The sequence below is a fragment of the Aethalodelphis obliquidens genome, unplaced genomic scaffold, assembly GCF_003676395.1.
Source record: "Aethalodelphis obliquidens isolate GAN/ISIS:26980383/991018 unplaced genomic scaffold, ASM367639v1 scaffold19, whole genome shotgun sequence".
In the NCBI taxonomy this organism is placed as follows: domain Eukaryota; kingdom Metazoa; phylum Chordata; class Mammalia; order Artiodactyla; family Delphinidae; genus Aethalodelphis; species Aethalodelphis obliquidens.
This window is the reverse complement of record NW_020837963.1, coordinates 13,061,105-13,078,273: the sequence shown is the minus strand read 5'-3', so window position 1 is coordinate 13,078,273 and position 17,169 is coordinate 13,061,105. Positions and strand designations below refer to the sequence as shown.

At 43.0% G+C, this 17,169-nt stretch overlaps 1 long non-coding RNA gene and 1 other non-coding gene across 2 annotated transcripts in view; one reads left to right on the top strand and one right to left on the bottom strand.

Moving 5' to 3' along the window:
• LOC113626783 (uncharacterized) overlaps positions 1-17,169 on the bottom strand; it is a 48,105-nt gene that overhangs the window by 29,890 nt on the left and 1,046 nt on the right. Inside the window, exon 2 of the long non-coding RNA XR_003435270.1 lies at positions 13,300-16,729. This is a non-coding gene — a long non-coding RNA (uncharacterized LOC113626783). The remainder of the gene's footprint in view (positions 1-13,299; positions 16,730-17,169) is intronic.
• On the top strand, positions 16,706-16,809 carry LOC113626899 (U6 spliceosomal RNA). Its single transcript, XR_003435328.1, has one exon. It is a non-coding gene; the product is annotated as a U6 spliceosomal RNA (small nuclear RNA).

The following is a 17,169-nucleotide window of genomic DNA, read 5'->3' as shown; positions in this document are numbered from 1 at the left end:
ATTCACCCTGATCAAGGAGGATTTATCCCTGTGATCAAGGACAGTTCAATATATGCAAATCAATCAATGCCATACAACACATTAATAGAATGAAAGAAAAAACACGTGATCATCTTCATAGATGCAGAGAAAGGACTTGACAAAATTCAACATCTGTTCATGATAAAAACTCGACAAAGTAGGTATAGAAGGAACACCCCTCCACATAATAAAGGCCATTTATATCAGGCCCACATTTAAGACCATACTCAATAGTGAAAGGTTAAAAGATTTTCCTCTAAGATAAGGAACAAGGATGCCCCTCTCACCACTCCTATTCAACATATTACTGGAAGTTTCAGCCAGAGCAATCAGCAAGAAAAAGAAATAAGAGGTATCAGAACTGGAAATGACGAAGTAAAATTTTCTATTTGCAGATGAAATGCTTTTATATATAGAAAATCCTGGAGACTGGTTCAAGATGGCGGAGTAGGAGGACATACGCTCACTCCCTCTTGCTAGAGCACCGGAATCATAACTGCTGAACAATCATCAACAGGAAGACACTGGAACTCACCAAAAAAGATACCCCACAACCAAAGACAAAGGAGGAGCCACAATGAGACGGTAGGAGCAATGCAATCATAATAAAAGCAAACCCCATAACTGCTGGGTGGGTGATTCACAAACTGGAGAACACTTATACCACAGAAGTCCACCCACTGCAGTGAAAGTTCTGAGCCCCACATCAGGCTTCCCAACCTAGGGGTCCAGCAACGGGAAGAGGAATTCCTAGAGAACCAGACTTTGAAGGCTAGCGGGATCTGACTGCATGACTTCGACAGAACTGCGGGAAACAGGGACTCCATTCTTGGAGGGCACACAAAAGGAGTGTGCACATCGGGACCAAGAGGAAGGAGCAGTCTCCCAATAGGAGACTGAACCAGACCTACCTGCTTGTGTTGGAGGGTCTCCTGCAGAGGTGGGGGGGTGTGTGGCTGTGGCTCACCATGGGGACAAGGACACTGGCAGCAGAAGTGCTGGGAAGTACTCCCTGGCGTAAGCCCTCCCAGGGTCCCTCATTACCCCACCAAAGTGCCCAGGTAAGCTCCAGTGTTAGGTTGCCTCAGGCCAAACAACCAACAGGGAGGAAACCCAGCACCACCCATCAACAGTCAAGTGGATTAAAGTTTTACTGAGCTCTGCCCACCAGAGCAACAGTCAGCTCTACCCACCACCAGTCCCTCCCATCAAGCCTCCTAGATAGCCTCATCCACGAGAGAACAGACAGCAAAAGCAATAAAAACTAAAATCCTGCAGCCTGTGGAACAAAAACCACGTTCACAGAAAGATAGACAAGATGAAAAGACAGTGGACTATGTACCAGGTGAAAGAAGAAGATAAAGCCCCAGAAAAACAACTAAATGAAGTGGAGATGTGCAAACTTCCAGAAAAAGGATTCAGAATAATGATAGTGAAGATGATCCAGGACCTCGGAAAAAGGATGGAGGCAAAGATCAAGATGCAAGAAATGTTTAACAAAGACCGAGAAGAATTAAACAACAAACAGATATGAACAATACAATAACTAAAATGAAAACTACACTAGAAGGAATCAATAGTGTAGGAATTCCTTCCTACACGAGAAGGAATCAATAACTGAGGCAGAAGAACAGATAAGTGACCTGGAAGACAGAATGGTGGAATTCATTGCTGTGGAACAGACTATAAAGAAAAAAGAATGAAAAGAAATGAAAACAGCCTAAGAGACCTCTGGGACAACATTAAACGCAACAACATTCGCATTATAGGGGTTCCAGAAGGAGAAGAGAGACAGAAAGGACCAGAGAAAATATTTGAAGACATTATAGTCAAAAACTTCCCTAACATGGGAAAGGAAATAGTCAGCCAAGTCCAGGAAACACATAGAGTTCCATAAAGGATAAACCCAAAAAGAAACACGCTGAGACACAGAGTGATCAAATTGGCAAAAATTAACGACAAAGAAAACTTATTGAAAGCAGCAACAGAAAAATGACAAATAACATAGAAGGGAACTCCCATAAGGTTAACAGCTGATTTCTCAGCAGAAACTCTACAAGCCAGAAGGGAGTGGCATAATATATTTAAAATGATGAAAGGGAAGAAACTACAACCAAGATTACTGTACCTGGCAAGGATCTCATTCAGATTCGATGGAGAAATCAAATCCTTTACAGACAAGCAAAAGCTAAGAGAATTCAGCACCACCCAACCAGCTCCACAACAAATGCTAAAGGAACTTCTCTAAGTGGGAAACACAAGAAAAGAAAAGGACCTATAAAAACAAACCCAGGGGCTTCCCTGGTGGCGCAGTGGTTGAGAGTCCGCCTGCCGATGCAGGGGACAAGGATTCGTGCCCCGGTCCAGGAAGATCCCACAGGCCACGGAGCGGCTGGGCCCGTGAGCCATTGCCCCTGGGCCTGCGTGTCCGGAGCCTGTGCTCCGCAACAGGAGAGGCCACAACAGTGAGAGGCCCATGTACCGCAAAAAAAAAAAAAAAAAAAAAAAAACAAAACAATAAAAAAAAAGGGCATAGGAACATACATATCAATAATTACTTTTGGGCTTCCCTGGTGGCACAGTGGTTGAGAGTCCGCCTGCCGATGCAGGGGACGCAGGTTCGTGCCCCGGTCTGGGAGGATCCCACATGACGCAGAGCGGCTGGGCCCAAGAGCCATGGCCACTGAGCCTGTGCGTCCGGAGCCTGTGCTCCACAACAGGAGAGGCCACAACAGTGAGAGGCCTGCGTAGCCCCCCACCCCCGCCAAAAAAAAAAAAAAAAAAAGTGAATAGATTAAATGCTCCAACCAAAAGACACAGGCCCACTGAATGGATACAAAAACAAGACCTGTATATATGCTGTCTACAAGAGACCCACATCAGACCTAGAGACACATACAGACCTAAAGTGAAGGGATGGAAAAAAATATTCGATGCAAATGGAAATCAAAAGAAAGCAGGAGTAGCAATACTCACATCCGATAAAACAGACTTCAAAATAAAGAATGTTACAAGAGACAAGGAAGAACACTACATAATGATCAAGGGATCAATCCAAGAAGGATATATAACAATTATAAATATATATGCACCCAACATAGGAGCACCTCAATACATAAGGCAACTGCTAACAGCTATAAAAGAGGAAATCAACAGTAACACAGTAATATTGGGGGACTTTAACACCTCACTTACACCAATGCACAGATCATCCAAAATGAAAATAAATACGGAAACAGAAGCTTTACATGACACAATAGGCCAGATATTTAATTGATATTTATAGGACATTCCATCCAAAACCAGCAGATTACACTTTCTTCTCAAGTGCGCACGGAACATCCTCTAGGATAGATCACATCTTGGGTCACAATCAAGCCTCAGTAAATTTAAGAAAATTTAAATCATATCAAGCATCCTTTCTGACCACAACGCTATGAGATTAGAAATGAACTACAGGGAAAAAAAGGTAAAAAACACAAACATATGGAAGCTAAACAATATGTTACTAAATAACCAAGAGATCACTAAAGAGATCAAGGAGGAAATCAAAAAACACCTAGACACAAATGACAATGAAAACACAACGTCCCAAAACATATGGGATGCAGCAAAAGCAGTTCCTAGAAAAAAGTTTATAGCTATACAAGCCTACCTCAAGAAACAAGAAAAATATCAAGTAAACAATCTAACCTTACCTAAAGGAACTAGAGAAAGAAGAACAAACAAAACCCAAAGTTAGCAGAAGGAAAGAAATCATAAAGATCAGAGCAGAAATAAGTGAAATAGAAACAAAACGATAGCAAAGATCAATAAAACTAAAAGCTGGTTCTTTAAGAAGATAAACAAAATTGATAAACCATTAGCCAGACTCATCAAGAAAAAGAGGAAGAGGACTCAATAAAATTAGACATCAAGGGCTTCCCTGGTGGCACAGTGGTTGAGAGTCCACCTGCCGATGCAGGGGACACGGATTCGTGCCCCAGTCTGGGAGGATCCCACGTGCCGCGGAGCGGCTGGGCCCAGAACCCATGGCCGCTGAGCCTGCGCTCCACAATGGGAGAGACCGCAACAGTGAGAGGCCCGCGTACCGCAAAAAAAAAAAAAAAAAATTAGACATGAAAAAGGAGAAGTTACAACAGACACCGCAGAAATACAAAGCATCCTCAGAGACTACTACAAGCATCTCTGTGCCAATAAAACGGACAATGTGGAAGAAATGGACAAATTATTAGAAAGGTATAACCTTCCAAGACTGAATCAGGAAGAAACAAAATATGAACAGACCAATCACAAGTAATGAAATTGAAACTGTGATTAAAAATCTCCCAACAAACAAAAGTGCAGGACCAGATGGCTTCACAGGTGAATTCTATCAAACATTTAGAGAAGAGCTAACACCCAGCCCTCTCAAACTCTTCCACAAAATTGCAGAGGAAGGAACACTCCCAAACTCATTCTATGAGGCCAGCATCAGCCTGATACCAAAACCAGACAAAGATACTACGAAAAAAGAAAATTACAGACCAATATCAATGATGAATATAGATGCAAAAATCCTCAACAAAATACTAGCAAACAGGGCTTCCCTGGTGGCGCAGTGGTTGAGAGTCCACCTGACGATGCAAGGGACGTGGGTTCATGCCCCAGTCCGGGAGGATCCCACATGCCGCGGAGCAGCTGGGCCCGCGAGCCATGGCCACTGAGCCTGCGCTCCGCGGTGGGAGAGGGCCGCGTACTGAAAAAAAAATACTAGGAAACAGAATCCAACAACACATTAAAAGGATCATACACCACGATCAAGTGGGATTTATCACAGGGATGCAAGGATTCTTCAGTATACACAAATCAATGTGATACACCATATTAACAAACTGAAAAATAAAAACCACATGATCATCTCAATAGATGCAGGAAAAACTTTTGACAATATTCAACACCCATTTATGATAAAAACTCTCCAGAAAGCAGGCACAGAGGGAACCTACCTCAACATAATAAAGACAATACACAACAAACCCACAGCAAACATCATTCTCAATCATGAAAAACTGAAAGCATTTCCTCTAAGATCAAGAACGAGACAAGGATGTCCACTCGCACCGCTATTATTCAACATAGTTTTGGAAGTCCTAGCCACAGCAATCAGAGAAGAAAAAGAAATACAAGGAACACAAATTGGGAAAGAAGAAGTAAAACTGTCACTGTTTGCAGATGACATGATACTATAGAGAATCCTAAAAATGCCACCAGAAAATTACTAGAGCTAATCAATGAATTTGGTAAAGTTGCAAGATACAAAATTAATGCACAAAAATCTCTTGCATTCCTATACACTAATGATGAAAAATCTGAAACAGAAATTATGGAAACATTCCCATTTACCATTGCAACAAAAAGAATAAAATACCTAGGAATAAACCTACCTAGGGAGATAAAAAACCTGTATGCCGAAAACCATAAGACACTGGTGAAAGAAATTAAAGATGATACCAACAGATGGAGAGATATACCATGTTCTTGGATTGGAAGAATTAATACTGTGAAAATGACTATACTACCCAAAGCAATCTACAGATTCAAAGCAATCCCTATCAAATTACCAATAGCATTTTTTACAGAAGAACAAATCATCTTAAAATTTGTATGGAGACACAAAAAACCCCAAACAGCCAAAGCAGTCTTGAGGGAAAAAACGGAGCTCAGGGAATCAGACTCCCTGACTTCAGACTATACTACAAAGCTACAGTAATCAAGGCAATACGGTACTGGCATAAAAACAGAAACATAGATCAATGGAACAAGATAAAAAGCCCAGAGATAAACCCACACACCTATGGTCAACTAATCTATTACAAAGGAGGCAAAGATATACAATGGAGAAAAGACAGCCTCTTCAGTAAGTGGTGCTGGGGAAACTGGACAGCTACATGTAAAAGAATGAAATTAGAACACTCCCTAACACCATACACAAAAATAAATTCAAAATGGATTTGAGACCTAAATGTAAGAGTGGACACTATAAAACTCTTAGAGGAAAACATAGGAAGAACACTCTGACATAAACCACAGCAAGATCTTTTTTGATCCACCTCCTAGAGTAATGGAAATAAATATAAACAAATGGGACCTAATGAAACTTCAACGCTTTTGCACAGCAAAGGAAACCATAAACAAGACCAAAAGACAACCCTCAGAATGGGAGAAAATATTTGCAAATGAATCAACGGACAAAGGATTAATCTCCAAAATATATAAACAGCTCATGCAGCTCAATATTAAAGAAACAAACAACCCAATCAAAAATGGGCAGAAGACCTAAATAGATATTTCTCCCAAGAAGACATACAGATGGCCAAGAAGCACATGAAAAGCTGTTCAACATCACTAATTATTAGAGAAATGCAACTCAAAACTACAATGAGGTATCACCTCACACCAGTTAGAATGGGCAACATCAGAAAATCTGCAAACAACAAATGCTGGAGAGGGTGTGGAGAAAAGGGAACCCTCTTGCACTGTTGGTGGGAATGTAAATTGATATAGCCACTATGGAGAACAGTATGGAAGTTCCTTAAAAAACTAAAAATAGAATTACCATGTGATCCAGCAATCCCACTACTGGGCATATAACCTGAGAAAACCATAATTCAAAAAGACACATGCACCCCAATGTTCATTGCAGCACTATTTACAATAGCCAGGTCATGGAAGTAACCTAAATGCCCATCGACAGACAAATGGATAAAGAAGTTGTGGTACATATATAGAATGGAATATTACTCAGCCATAAAAAGGAACAAAATTGAGTCATTTGTTGAGACGTGGATGGATCTAGAGACTGCCATACAGAGTGAAGTCAGAAAGAGAAAAACAAATATCGTATGTTAACGCATGTATGTGGAACCTAGAAAAATGGTACAGATGAACTGGTTTGCAGGGCAGAAATTGAGCCACAGATATAGAGAACAAACATATGCACACTAAGGGGGGAAAACCGTGGTGGAGTGGGGGTGGTGGTGTGCTGAATTGGGCGATTGGGATTGACATGTATACACTGATGTGTATAAAACTGATGACTAATAAGAACCTGTTGTATAAAAAAATATATAAAATAAAATTCAGAAATTCAAAAAAAGAAGAAAATCCTAAAGACTCTATCAAAAATAACCTGTTAAATCTAATCAATGAATCCAGTAAAGTTGCAGAATACAACATTAACATTGAAAAATCAGTAGCATCTCTATTATAATAAATTATCGGAAAAAGAAAGAAAATTATTCCATTTACAGGAGCATCAAAAACAATAGCATATTTAGCAGTGAATTTAACCAAGGAGGTGAAAGATCTCTACTCTGAAAACTACAAGACACTGATGAAAGAAAGAAATCAAAGACAACACAAATAAATGGAAAGGTATCCTGTGTTCATGGATGTGAAGAATATTGCTGCAGTGTCAACACTACCAAAAGCCATCTAGAGATTTGATACAATTCCTATCAAGATTCCAATGGCATTTTTTACAGAAGTAGAAAAACCAATGCTAAAATTTATATGGAAGCACAAAAGACTCTGAATAGCCAAAGCAATCCTGAGAAAAAAGGACAAAGTGGCTGGCATCACTTTCCTGATTTTAAGCTATACTTATAAAACTACAGGAATCAACAGTATGGTACTGGCATAAAAACAGATAAATAGACTAATGGAACAGAATCAAGAACCCAGAAATAAACCCAAGTATATATGGTCAGATAATATTTGACAAGGAAGCCAATAATACTCAATGGAGAAAATAGTGTCTGCAATAAATGGTAAAAATTGGATATCCACATGGAGAAGAATGAAATTCCACCCTTATCTTACACCACTCACAAAAATTAATTCCAAATGGATCAAAGACCCAAATGTAAGACCTGAAACCATAAACCTCCTAGCAGAAAACAGAAAAAAAGCTCCTCGACATGGATCTTGGCAATGATTTTTTAAAATATGACACCTAAAGCACAAGCAACAAAATAAAAGATAAACAAATGGAACTACATCAAACCAGAAAGCTGCACAGCAAAAGAAAAAAGTAAGCAAAATTAAAAGATAACCTTTGGAATGGGAAGAAGCATTTGCAAACCATTTATCTGAAAAGGGGCTAATATCCAAAATACACAGGGAACTCATATGCACAAAAAATAAGAATCCAATTTAAAAATGGGCAAAGAACTTGAATACATACTTGTCCAAAGAAGATACACGAATGGCCAACAGGTACATGACGACGCTCAATATCACTAATCATTAGAGAAATCCAAATCAAAACCACAATGAGATATCACCTCACTCCTGTCAGGATGGCTAGCATCAAAAAGACAAAAGATAACAAATGTTGCCAGGATACAAAGAAAAGGGAACCCTTGTGCACATTGGTGGGATTATAAATTGTTTCAGCCACTATGTTAAACAATATGGAGTTCCTCAAGCCATTAAAAACAGAACTACCATATGATCCAGACATCCCACTTCTGGGAATACACCTGAAGAAAACAAAAACATGTGAAAGTGATATCTGCATCTCCATGTTCACAACAGCATTATTTACAATAGCCAAGACATGGAAACAACCTAAGTATCCATCACTGGATGAATGGATAAAGAAGCTGTGCTATATACACACAATGGAATATTAGTGAAAGAAACGAGGAAATCCTGCTATTTGTGACAACATAGATGGCCCTTGAGGGCATTATGCTAAGTGAAATAAATCAGGGAGAGGAAGACAAATATTAGATGATCTTACTTATACGTGGAATCTAAAAAAATAGCCAAAATCATGGAAAAAGTGATCAGATCTGTGGTTATCAGAGGTGGAGAAGGGTGGGAGAAACTGGATGAAGGTGGTCAAAAGGCACAAACTTCCACTTATAAGATAAATAAGTACTAGGGATGCATGATGACTATATGCATGATAAACATATATGTAAGTTGTATGATAAATATATACATAAGTTGTTAAGAGCATAAATCCTAAGGGTTCTCATCACAAAGAAAAAAATTTTTCCTTTATTTTATATTGATATGAGATGATGGATGTTAACTAAACTTAATGTGGTAATCATTTCACTATATATGTAAGTCAAATCATCATGCTGTACACCTTAAACTTACACAGTTCTGTATGTCAATTACACCTCAATAATACCAGGGGCGGGGGGAGATAACACATATGGCAAAACAGCACAAGAACAGATGCTCAACATCATTAGTCCTTAGGGAAATGCATGAAGAAGGATTAAAAGAGGCACGAGAAAACTTTTGAGGGTGACGAATCTGTTTACTATCTTGATTGTGGTGATGGTTTAATAGGCATATGACATGTTAAAAAATATAAAATTGCACACTTTAAATACAGTAAGTCCCCTACATACGAACCTTCAAGTTGTGACCTTTCAAAAATGTGAACGTACGGTCCATCAGTCAGGCGTGAGTGAGCTTTCTCCTATTGCTGATGATACTTCAGCTCTACCACCTCCCACCTCCTCTCCCTCCTCCAGTCAGTAACTCTTCTTGCCTGTTCACTCGATGTCAGCCCCTGTATGCCAGCTGTTGTACTGTACTACTATACTTTTCAAGGTACTGTACTGTAAGACTCAAAATGTTTTATTTTTTGTTTCTTATGTATTATTTCTGTGAAAAGTATTATAAACCTATTACAGTACACTAGTATTAATATATAGCCGATTGTGTTGTGTACCTAGGCTAACTTTGTTGGACTTACGAACAAACTGGACTTATGAACACGCTCTCAGAACGGAAGTCGTTGGTATGTAGGGGGCTTACTGTATGTGTACCTCAAAAGAAGCTGTTTTAAAGAAAGAAAAAAAAGCAAAGAAGTGGGGAGACTTTTAAAAGTGAATTATTTTTTCACGTTTTTAACATTTTTTAAAAGTTTTGAACCATATGAATATATATTATCTACTCCAAAAATTAAATAACAATAGAAATGACATTTAAGCCAAAAAGGGTAGTTTGAGTTGATATTTTTCCTGCTTAAGTTACAAATCCTCTCAAAGGATTTCCCTAGCCCACAAATTCCTCACTAGACCAGTAACCCTCAGCTGTTTACTCTGCTCCCTTGGGTGACTGGGAATCCAAAGACATGGTGGCTTCCTGTTTATGGTTATAGACTGAGAGCAGTGTTCTGTTAGGCCATGTATATGCACATATGTTTTCTTTGACCTCAGAAGAATCTAACATCTTAAGGTCATGTCAAATATGGGGTAGCACCAATAAAATCTGAGAGAATGTTCCAGATTCAAAGACCAGTATAGATTTGCTTCTGTGCCACCCAGTATCAGCTAAGATGAGCTCAGCAGTAAGATGCATAGGAAGAAATAACTCTCATAGTTTTTAAATTATCGGAAATTTGGCCTCGGGAATTCCCTGGCAATCCAGTGGTTAGGACTGCACACTCTCACTGCCAAGGGCCCGGGTTTCAATCCCTGGTTGGGGAACTAAGATCCCACAAGCCGAGCAGCACAGCAAAAAAAAAAAAAAAAAAACAGAAAGGAAATTTGGCCTCAAAACTCCCGTTTTTTTTCCTTTTTTTGGCTGCGCGGCTTGCAGTATCTTAGTTCCCTGACCTGGGATGGAACCCGTGTCCCCTGCAGTGGAAGCGCAAAGTCCTAACCACTGGACCACCAGGGAATTCCCTGGCCTCAAAACTTGAATCGGGCTTCCCTGGTGGCGTAGTGGTTGAGAGTCCGCCTGCCGATGCAGGGGACACAGGTTCGTGCCCTGGTCCGGGAGGATCCCACATGCCGCGGAGCGGCTGGGCCCGTGAGCCATGGCCGCTGAGCCTGCGCGTCCGGAGCCTGTGCTCCGTCGGCAACCGGAGAGGCCACAACAGTGAGAGGCCCGCGTACCGCAAAAACAACAACAAAAAACAAACTTGAATCAAATTATAATGCAGCTGTTTACAATAAACATAAGAGGAAGGGAAATTCTAACATGGAGAGAAATCCAAACCTCCCAACCAACTATGGTGGTTAAAAACCCAGGGTGCTCCTGCCAAATTCAGGATATGTTACTCACTCCAGATAACCTGCCTATGATCTCCAGTTGGAGAGACGATCAAGGTTCCTTTGGCCCCTGATGCTGTTCAACAACAGCAATCATTCCCGAGGTGCTGTCACAAGCCATGGAATGTTTCTGTTTTTTTCCACCAAGGGATTAAACATATTGGATCTGGACTGTGAGGCCAACGAGGGACGGTTCCATTGTCTAGCATTTCTCATCAGGAATCAATTCTCCCAAGTGATAAGAATCAACCTTAGATTAGAGGTCAATTTGCCAAATGGGAGTCATCTTGCAGGTTCGTTACAAAATGGATGCTGAGCCCTGCTGCATAATGAGTAAGCCAGTCTACGGAAATCCTACAGGAGGCTCCTGTTACCAGTCACTTTGGAATGCTCATCTACCTTCAGCTTCCTCATTTAAATTTTGTGTGACTGACATAAAAGTGCATGCTTATTGAAGAGTTTAACAGAGATAACACTAAGGACTATTTATAAAAGTAGAGTTACGGTTCAAGTTTTGGGAAAATTTGCATCAGAATTTCACCATTGTAAACACCTTGAGTAAATGTGGACCAGAAGAGCTCTTTTCAGTTTACTGGGTTTATCCAAGACTGGGATATTTCTTAGGATTTTGTGGCTTTGGGTGAAAATACCTTCACTTTGATCTGCTCCAACAGCAAACAACAACAAAACACCCCATAAACCAAGATATCATTAGCTGGGCCTCTAGAAGCCTCAACTCCTGCTAAACTGATACCATGATTGCTCTTCAAAATCACCTGGAGAAGGTCTCCCTCATTGCTTTCAGCGAACACAATTCACTCTGCTTTGAAAGCTTCCCCAGCTCCTTTCATTTAACTCTGCCTTCACCTTTCTTTAAGGCTACCCCAAATCCCACACTGTACCCAGGACAATTCAAAGAAACTACCCCTGGCTACTGTGAATTGTGCTTTCAGAAAGCAACAAGCAGCCAGAGCACACGCAGCCCGGTGAACCTGCAGGGGGAGCTGGAAAATGAAATGATGGGATTTATGTTTCTAAGTGTTGGCCCTGGTTGAAGTGTAGAAATTAGAATGCAGAACTAAGGAGGATCCAGAACACAGGAGGGATGATACCGCAGCTGAGCCCTGAACACATTGGTTGGGGAGGGGGAGGTGTGTCAGGAGCACCCACTCGGCAGAAAATCCAAATACAACCTTATAATCAACCATCTGCAGATTCAACTAACCTCAGGTGTGTAGTACTGCAGTATCTATTAATTGAAAAAAATCCAGCTATCAGTTCAAACTCGTGTTGTTCAAGGGTCAACTGTACTTACATGGTACTAGAAGGTAAGGATGGGTGTTGAGGCTGAAAAGTTTGAGTTTTGAGGAAAGACCTTCAGAAGGCTCCTATTTAATGGCCTGAAGCAAGAGATGGGTCATTTCCTGAGAAGTGGGGCAGTGGAAAGGATCTCCAGGGTCTGAGATACTTTGAATTCACTGGGGGCGAAGGAGGGCGGGGCAGGGGATGGGGCGGGCCCACCAGAAGCCCTCAGCAGCTTGAAGGCTTGAAAGTGTGATTATGCAGGATCGTGGAACAAAAGAACCATGATTAACTATCGATATCATTTGTGCCCTAATTCAGAAGGCTCCCTAGATGCCAAGCACACACTAAGCATTTCTGTATAACTTAACCTCATATCAATCTCACAAAGGCAACCTTTCCAGAGGATGATTAGCATTTTACAGTCGAAAATCCCGTGGCTCAGAGAGGTTAAGGAACCCGACCAGGGTCGCCGAGGCAGAACGTAAGAGCCCTGTGTCCTAGGGTATCTGGCTTCAGAGCCCCATTATTTACCCTCCTTAAAGGACAGCAGGACTTTAAAACAACTTCACTCACTTTTTAAGGGAGAAATTATAGATAAAGCTAGCAGCTGACGAACATGAAGGAGCCTGAGAATCACTGAAATAAATTAACAAGCAAACCTAAGTGTTTACACTTAACTCTACAAGTTACGTTTTCAGTTCCTTAAATTAATAGTTTCACCGTAATGATAACCCACTTTTTGTCTGCAACTTCAAACCGGTTTTAAATATTACTGAGATTTTTTTTTTTTGATTGCTTGACCAATTTGCTAATGAAGCAAACACTAGGCCTCTCCTCCCAGCACCCACCCCCCCACCCCCGTTCCCGGCCCCGGGATGGGGAAAGGTGCCTGAGAGGCGCTTACAGTGATTTCTGCCTCTTCTCTCTCCGAAACTGTTTTGAGGAGCAAATAACTGAGTGCCTGAGAAAGCTCTAAAGACGCCTGTGAGTTTGCTCGGAGATGAAGCGCTGAAAGCATCGCTCGAGGTCCGGCCTGCCCACAACTGAGAGATGCGCGCGCAGCCGGAAAAGCAGGACCAGGTGCGCACACGCGGAAGTGCCCGGAGACAAAATGGCGCCGCCGCCAGCGAGGGCTTTAAGCGCAAGTCGGCGGCCAGCTACGGTGGCCCTCGGGGGCCATTACAGTGTTAGGACCGCGACTTCGCTTGAGCGAAGGGGACGTCCGCCGAGAGACTAGAACAACCCTGACTGGGCGTAGGGCCGAAACATCGAGGACCGCTAGACGAGGGTGCTCCCAGCAGGCCACAGTCAGATGAGGAGAAAAGAGCAATGCCATTCACTGAATTCATTCATTTATTCATGCACTCATGAGCACCGTCAAACTTCAGTTTGTTCTTGGAAGTGACCCCTTCCGCGATGCTGTAAGGGAAGTTCTGCTTCCGGAGGGAGGCTGGACTAAACGAGATTGTCCCCCCAACAGAATGATACCAATCACTTACTGAGAGCAAGGCTCTGTGCTAAGTGCTCTGGAAGGATGCCAGGATGGCCTCTTACCTACAATCCGGTGGTGACATGTATGGGCCACCTACCAGACACAGAGCAGAGGCAAGTTCAATGCCGGCTGTGGGTAAATGAGGAGAGAACCGCCCTGGGAAAGAGGAGGTGCGACCCGACCACTTTGTTTTTATTACTGGGGGTAGAGGCTGAGGGTAGTGGGCAGAGGGGCTGGCCTGCAGTAGCCCTGGAGCTGTGTTCCCTTCTCCCACTTCCATTTCCTGTGGTCCTCACTGGTGTTAGGAGAGGTTGTCCTTCCCTTGCGCAAAGAACAGTAAAGATTTCTGCCTACTGGCCTCAGTGTGGGTCACACATTTCAACTCCTTCACAGAAACGAAAATACCTGGAGAATTGTTTGAAACCAACAAACATACAAAAAAATAATAATATGCATTCCACTATGGGGGAGATTGCACCCAACACTGTCTATCACACCTCGCAGGGTGTCGTAACTGCCTCCCAGTAGGCTATACAGCTCTCTTTTAAGCCAGATGCTTCTGGGTAATGGGGCATGTATCAGTCTACTATTGCCACAATAAAGCTGTGTAACTGCTCCAAAACTCAGAGGCAAAACACAATCATTTATTCTCACTCATGCATCTAGGAGTCAAGCTGGTGTGGGCTGGGTTCCGATGGGCTTGGCTCCAAGCTGCAGACTGGGTCCAGGTCACATTTCTATCACCTTCCTTGGACCAGTGGGCCACTTGGGGTTCACTCTTCTCATGATGGGAGGAGCAAGAAAACAAACTCAACTGTACAAGTACAGTTTAAACCTTTGCTTGCATCACATCTGCCCACCTCCCATGGTCAGAGAAAATCCACATGGCCAAGCCCAACATGAATGAAGCAGCAAAGTACATTTCTCTCACATAGAAAAGGGAAGCATGTGTGAATATTTTAAGCAATAATCTAATTTGACACAAAGCACATGATTACACAGTGAACTCCACAGTTATGCGCCCACTGTCACACTTCCTTCATTGAAAATGTGTTCCCTGGTTAGAGAAGATGCTGTGTACTGCGGAGATGGACATAGCATTCTCTAAGTCCGCAGATGCCAGGGCGGCAGGCAGGGAGGGTACAGCCGCATGTGGACAACCACTCTACAGTTGACAGGCATATTGCTGCCTCCTCCAGGAGTTGAATGTAACCCACCAGCCACCAGCTGGACACCTGGTCCCCCCAAAGATTAGTGTCCTATCAGGTCCTCAAAGCTGGCTTCTGCTGTTGTCAGGCTGGGTCCTCCGCAGTGGTAGTCAGGCAGCCAGATCAGCCTTGATGAAGGGCAGCCCATGCCGTTGAACCCATGCATAGCCTCCATCCTGTTACTACGGCGACTTTGTATATGGTTTCTTTGAACAAGCACTGGGGGTCTTGGGCTGGGGGTGGGGGTGTGAGTGGGAAAGGCCAACATCCACAGTTTACAAAGATCTCCTCTATACTGAATGCCTTCTCCTGGGTATTTACACAGGGCAAGATATCTTCACATTCTGGGCCCATGCAGAAAAATTCATCCACATACTTCCCCACCAGACTGCCATCCCTAATCTCTAATCTTGTTCTTTCCAAGTCTCTGATCAACTGGGCAACCCTTTAGCCAGTGTCCATCAGTCCCTCAGGCCATCCCCACTCATGTAAGAAGTGGAAAACCAGTCATCCACTCAACGTTCTAGCATCTGAGATGATTTCCCTTCGCCACTGTCTTTTCAGAGCTGCACCCAAGTGAGGCTGTAATACAATAGCTGCTCACGTCTGGCTCATGCCAGCACATTATGCAGGTGTCACGGACCGGACACGGGGATCCCCTGAGTCTGTACGTGTGGGTTGAGGAGTGGTCGAAGCAGGTGTTACGGGAATCTGTCATTTTCAGGCCCAGTCCTGTAGACCCACTTTCCTCTTTACAGTGGAATGTTTCTGTGTACATCCAATTTTATGGATCAGGTGAAACTAAATTCATGAAGGGTAGTTCAGATGACTGTTAGTGCCACCTGACAGGTCCTGTGGCCTTCAGTTGAAGGTGCAGCCAGCCTGCAATGAGGGAGCTAGGGGAATATGTACCCCTACTTCACTCCATCCTTGCCGGTGCTCCCCATTGGCTGCATCTGACCAGAAGCCAGAGAGCCCACTGATGTGTCCACATAAGCCAGCCTCTGGGGGCTCAAAGCTGGATGAAGGGGAGAAATTCATTGGTTGGGCTGTGGTGTCAGCCTCTAGTATGGCCCCCAGTGACCTCCACCCCCTGGAATTCACCCCCCATGTAGTCCTCTCCCATATTATACTAGGGATGGTCTGTGTGACCAATAACATATAGCGGAAATGATGAAATGTCATTCATTGGTTAGGTTATGAAAAGGCACTGCAGCTCGGGGTTTAGTTGTTGTGGCAGAGAGCTTCCTAAGATGGCCCCATGATCCCTGCCACCTGGTATTCGTGCCCTGGTATAAAACCCTTTCTTTGAGTGTAGGCTGGACCAAGTGACTCGAATCTAATGAACAGAATATGGCAAAAGTGATGGGATACAAAGGACCGTGGCTTCCATCTTGCCTGCCTGCTCTCCTTCCTGCTCGCTTGCTCTGATGAAGCAAGCGGCCCACCGGAAAGGCCCACGTGGCAAGGAGCTGAGGGAGACCTCTGGCCAAGAGCCAGCGAAGAACTGAGGCCCTCAGTCCAACAGCCTGTGAGGAACTGAATCCTGCCGACACCCACAGGAGTGTGTGGGAAAGCATCACCCAGGTAAGATTTACAAATCTTAGCCTGTGCTCACTTCAGCAGCTCATATACTAAAAGTGGAAGGATACAGAGATTAGCATGGCCCCCATGCAAAGATGGCACACAAATGCGTGAAGCATTCTGTATTTTTGAGTAATCTTACATACAACTTTCAAAACAAACTGCTAAAAAAAAATCTTAAATTAGCCCCAGCTGACACCTCGATTGCAGTCTTTTGAGAGACGCAGAACCTGAGGTCCCACCTAGGCCTTGCCCAGATTCCTGGTGAGAAAACGACTGTTCCTTGGAGTTTGGGGGTAATCTATTATACAACATAGGCAATACAGTCTCAGTCTCTCTCTCTCTCTCTCTCTCTCTCTCTCTCTCTCTCTCTCTCTCTCATCACTTGCTTCTGTGGGAACTCAGCTGCCCCGTCACTGGCAGCCCTCTGGAGAGCCCACCTGACGTGAAACCACAGCCTTCTGCCAAGAGCCATGTGTGCGCCTGGCAG